Here is a 6,082-nt window from a genome sequence, read left to right as displayed (position 1 = left end):
CCCATTCCTTCTTTGAAAGATAGAATGAACAAAAAGTACTCTTTTCGAAGAGATAAAGTGCTAAAAATTTTTAAAGATGCCGTGAATGGAGGTCTACAACTCGCTCGAGTGCAAAAAGACCGTAAGAAGAGCGAGCAAGAAAGATCATCCTAATTATTGTCCATACTCACGCAGTGTTAGGGGCATACAATTGAAGATCGCTATGTTTTTAAAGATTGGCTTGAGCGCCAATATCAAGAAGGGAAGATTACACTCTCCAAAAGTGTTCTCTTGGAACAGCCTACTGAACATATCCGATATGTGACTACCCTAGACTATGAGGGATTATCCCAAGAGGAAATCACAAATGGTGGGTAATAAAATAATGCTCCCGTCTCAGATTTGATGGTAAACCTCCTTCTGTCTGAAGAATTGTGGGAGAGTATTCATATCCAAAAAGTCAAAGAAAATGTCGAAGAAGTTAGGTCGAGCTTCGAGGATCAAGTGGAGAAATGTCGAGAAACCTCCTGAGGGACTTCCAGTAAAGCAAACCAAGAAGAAAAATAAGAAGAAAAAGCAAAAACGCGAGCACTCAAAACACAAGAAATCCATCATAGAACAATATATTGAATCACTTGAAGAATATGAATGAAGGAAAGGGTGTTGATCACTCTTAAAGAGTATTTCCCTGAGGAAGTGAAAGAGCTACTTGAGGAATTAGATGAAGAAAATGATGAAACGATGCAAGTGGAAACTTGCAGGGCTATTATCGGAGGTGAATACCCCTATATAACCAAAATGATGATGGAGATAGTTTTCCGAGTCAAGAACTCGTATGATTGCCATGGTCGGCCTTATATTAGCAAGAAGCAGAAAAAGAAGATGGCATTCAGAGAAAGAGTAAAGAAGGCAAATGCCAAACTCTTAGAGCCACACCACTCGTGAAAAACCAAAGAATCCATACTATACTCCAAAGACACCAAAAATATAAAAATCTTGAGAAAAAGTGATGTCCGCTAAAGAAATTCCTTCTTTTCATATCGAAGAGTGACGAGAGGAATCACTCGATAGGCTAATGCAACCCTACGTATTACTGATAATAAATGGGATGAATCTAGGGATATATCCTCCAAGAGTCGATGCTGATAATGTTGATTCAAAAAAATCATGAAGCCGACATTCTCAATAGCTAAAATGCTAAGGATAAATCCATTCCTTCAATCATTGAAAATCGAGAAAAAGACAAAAAGAGATTTTTAATCGAGCCATGGAAGAAGAGCTAGATTTACCCAAGCCCAAAAAGGTCGTGCTTGATGCATTTGGATGACTACCCAAATTATTGTCCATATCACCGACTTATGGGACACACTATTGAAGATTGTCGAAATTTTCAAGAATGGCTACAAAAGCAAGTTTCCCACGGGAATTTTGAAGTTAACGCGATGATTATTTCGAAAGTGAGAGGTGTTTGTTGTGCCATAACATGTCTCGGATGGTTCGACTGATGAGTTGAACTTTTCCGAAATGAAGAGGATGAAGTATCCTGCCATGTACATCAAATGCAACTTAGAACTGGCAAGTTACTCCAATCAAGACAAGCTTCTACCTCCAATGATAAAAACAAAGAGAAGATGATAGAGGAGGAAAATGTCTTACCAAAGAAACCATTGAAGAAACCAGATTATAATATCCTGGCACACCTAAAGAAAGTCCCGCTCTACTTTAGCATGTATGATGCAATCGATGATGTCACGATGTAGGGAATCTTTAATACATGCTCTACAAAACCCCTGAGGAATATCAGTTTATTTTTGCTTGAAATTAATATGATGAAGCTATGTATGCAACACATACACTTTCAGTATCATTCATCGATGAAGACTTACTACTTGGAACTCGCAGAGCATAATAGACCATTGTATGTGATAGTGGTCTTGTGATGGCATAAAAGATCAATCGAATTCTTGTTGATCCAGTGGTCTTCCTTAAACCCTAATGACCCTCAATACTCTTTCGGGCATTAGCTCGAAATATGTCACTTTATCTCCGGAAAGGATCATTATTCAAGGCTTTAATCAGACATAGTCGTAAAAGCATTGGGATCTATCACTCTCCCGCTCAAGTTTGGAAAGATCATATCTGATGTGAAGTTCCATGTAATTGATGCTGATGCCTCATACAAAGCTTTGTTGGGTAGGCCATGGATCCATGAAAACCGGATGGTCCCTTCAACCCTTCATCAATGCATGAAATATATGGTGGATGGAGAAGAACACAGAATTGATGGTGAAATTCAACCTTTTGGTGTCCATGAAATACATTATGAGGATGCCAAATACTACTTTGGTATCTCCAAAGGGGGCAAAACATTGAACTTGATGGAAAAGACTTTGGCAAAACCATCTAATGCTATGTCAATATCCAAAAAGAAAGAATCAGCATTGCCTCACTATGGCAGTGATACTGAATCTTCAGGAGATGAAAATGACACAAGTCAAACCAGAGGGTCCGCCCAAGAAAGCACATTGCATATCACAAGGGTTCCAGATGGCCTCTGTAAATCCCTAGATGATTTGAAGGTTGACACAGTTGAGCAATTGAAGACATTCTATGTGCCAGCTCGAAATAAGGATGGAAGAGGCATTCTCTTCTACAGAGTTAAAAATAACAAAATTTCAAATGATGACATTATACACATTGAACAAGAAGAGGATAGTGAAATCCAACCTATAAACTTTCCAAGCCAGTATCCTAAAAAACTCAGGAGGATAGTTGAAGAGTTTGGGGGCAAAATAAACTGGTCAAAGAAATTATATCAAAATTTTCATCAATTATGGAACCATTCCCATCCTGACAAGAGAGGGGTAGGTTATTCTGAACCTTCCAGATATTCGTGTTACATGATGGAGTCTACGGAAGAAGAAGATGTTAAGATGAAAAGTGCACTACCTGAATTAGAGGATGGTGGTCAAGCAACAATTGATGAGTTAATTGAAATCAACTTGGGAAGTGATGAAGACCCAAGACCAACTTTCTTAAGTGCACAACTGACAGAAGAACAAAAAGAATCCTTCAAGGCTCTTTTGAAAGAATATATTGACTGTTTTGCTTGGAATTATAATGAGATGCCAGGGTTGGAGAATGAAGTAGCTGTTCACAGATTAGCTATTGATCCCAATGTTACTCCAGTGAAGCAGGCCCCAAGAAAGATGAAATTTGATTTAGAAGAAAAAGTGATAGAAGAAACAAAAAAGTTGATAGAAGCAAATTTTATCAGGGAAGAAAAATAACCAGATTGGGTTGCCAGCATAGTACCTGTGAAGAAAAAGAATGGCCAGGTAAGGATATTCGTTGATTTCAGAGATTTGAACAAAGCATGTCCCAAAGATGATTTTCCTTTACCAGTCATGGAGATCATGATCGACAACACTTCTGGGTATGAAATGTTCTCTTTTATGGATGGATACTCAGGGTATAATCAAATAAGGATGCACCCAGATGATGTGAAACATACTGCCTTTCGAACACCTATGGGCATATATTGTTACAGGGTAATGCCATTTGGCTTGAAAAATGCGGGGGCAACATATCAAAGAGCTATGACCAGAATATTCGACGATTTGATTCATAAGGTCATTGAATGCTATGTAGATGATCTGGTTGTGAAAACAAATTCAAAAGACAAACTTCTTGATGATCTGAGGACCGTTTTCATACGCCTCAGAGAATATAAATTGAGAATGAACACAATGAAATGCGCCTTTGGAGTCCTATCAGGAAAGTTTCTGGGTTTTATTGTGAGACATCGAGGGATAGAGATAGATCATTCTAAGATCAAGGCAATCATGGAAATGCCACCTCCACAAACATTGAAGCAATTGCGTTCTTTTCAAGGGCGTTTGGCATATATCAGAAGATTCATTTCCAACTTATCAGGAAGATGCAAGCCTTTTTCTAAGCTGGTCAAGAAAAATACACCTTTTAAGTGGGATTCCGAATGTCAGAAAGCTTTTGAAGATATAAAGCAGTATTTGCTGAATCCACCAGTATTAGCGTCCCCAATTTTAGGGAAACCACTAATTCTATATACTGTTGCCTTAGAAGGATCATTGGGAGCCATGCTAGCTCAAAACAATGAAGATGGCAAGGAAAATGTATTATATTACCTCAGCAGAATGTTGATAGGAGCTGAGAGTAAATATACACCCATTGAGAAGCATTGTTTAGCCTTGGTGTTTGCAATGAATAAATTGAGGCACTACTTGTTGGCACACAAAATTATCCTCATATCCAAAATTGATCCTCTCAAATATCTTATGACAAGGCCATTACTCACAGGAAGACTTGCAAAATGGGCACTGATCTTAATGGAGTTTGATATAACATACACTCCGCAAAAAGCTATTAAAGGGCAAGCACTAGCAGATTTTTTAGCGGCGCATCCTCTCCCTGATGATTCACCCCTTAATTATGATCTCCCTGATGAAGAGACGCTTACAGTAGAAGAAGCAGAATGGTGACTGTACTTTGATGGAGCGTCGTCCATAAAGCCAACACTGAGGTATGAGCTTCCACAAATTAAAGCCGGGATAGGACTTGTGTTTGTCACACCTGAAGGAGGAATCCTCGATATGCACTTTCCCTTACGTAGTCATGCACAAACAATGAAGCGGAATATGAAGCTCTCATAGTGGGTTTGAAATTGGCAATCAACATGGAAATTCAATGTATCCATATATTTGGAGACTCACAACTCATCATCAAACAAGTCGAAAGGAGAGTACAAAGTATACAAAGTTTGAACTTCTTAAATACTATAAGAAAGGTCAAAATGTTAATGAAGAAAAATCCCCCAAGTGCGCTTGAGAGGTGGTTTCAAGATCGAAAAATGGAGAAGTTGATTCTTTGGCAAGAATAGCGAAAAGAGCTTGCAAATCCGAGATCATGATGAAGTTCAAATCACTATAAGATATAGAAGACCCATAAGTACAATTCTCGTGATATCAAGAAGAAAAATATTGAAGAAAAGATGGAAGCTTTCACCCTCGAGATACCAGAAGAAGATTGGAGACAACCATTCCTAGAATATTTGAAATATGATAAATTGCCAGGGGACAAATCAGAAAGCCTTCAAATAAAGAGAAGAGCCCTAAGATTTACCCTCATTAATGAAATGTTGTACCGCAGATCATATGATCAGCTACTCCTGCGATGTCTTTCATATGAAGAAGCAAAAGAAGTCATGCATGATGTACACTCTGGTATATGTGGCGCACATCAATCTGGACCCAAGATGCGACTTAAGATTAAGCGCATGGGATATTATTGGCCAACCATGGTCAGAGATTGCATTGAATATGCCAAAAAATGCCATCTTTGTCAAATTCATGGGGATTTTATTCATCAACATCCGAATCCCTTACATCCCACAGTTTCTTCATGGCCTTTCGAGATATGGGGAACAGATGTGATTGGTCCTATTGAGCCTCCATCATCGTCCGGGCATCGATTCATATTGGCTGCAACAGACTATTTCTCCAGATGGGCAGAGGCTATTCCTTTAAGAGAAGTAAATACTGAGAACATCATAAAATTCTTCAGAGAAATATCCTATATAGATTTGGAACTCCAAGAAGAATTATTTCAGATAATGGCCCCGCTTTCAAAAGCATTAAAATTGGGAGATTTGCACAACATCACAAAATAGACTGGAGGTATACCTCCATCTATAATGCAAGAGCAAATGGGTTGGCGGAAGCATTTAACAAAACTTTCTAAAAATTACTAAAGAAGGCTGTGTCTAAAAATAAAAAAGATTGGCATGATAGACTCCCCGAAATGCTATGGGCATATCGTACCACGTATAGGACTCCAACACAGTGCACACTATACTCACTAGTATTTGGAACTGAAGCAGTCCTGCCACTTGAAATTCAAATGCCTTCATTAAGGATGGCGTTGCAGAATGAAATATCAAATGAAGATAATGTTCGACTTCGCCTAGATGAGTTAGACTCTCTTGATGAAAAAAGGATAGAAGTACAGCAGAATCTTGAAGTTTACAAAGCAAAAATGTCTCAAGCTTATAATAAGCTGGCCAGGT

This window comes from Dioscorea cayenensis, chromosome 18, assembly GCF_009730915.1.
Source record: "Dioscorea cayenensis subsp. rotundata cultivar TDr96_F1 chromosome 18, TDr96_F1_v2_PseudoChromosome.rev07_lg8_w22 25.fasta, whole genome shotgun sequence".
In the NCBI taxonomy this organism is placed as follows: Eukaryota; Viridiplantae; Streptophyta; class Magnoliopsida; order Dioscoreales; family Dioscoreaceae; genus Dioscorea; species Dioscorea cayenensis.
The sequence above is the reverse complement of the archived record's forward strand: the minus strand, read 5'-3'. Positions refer to the sequence as shown.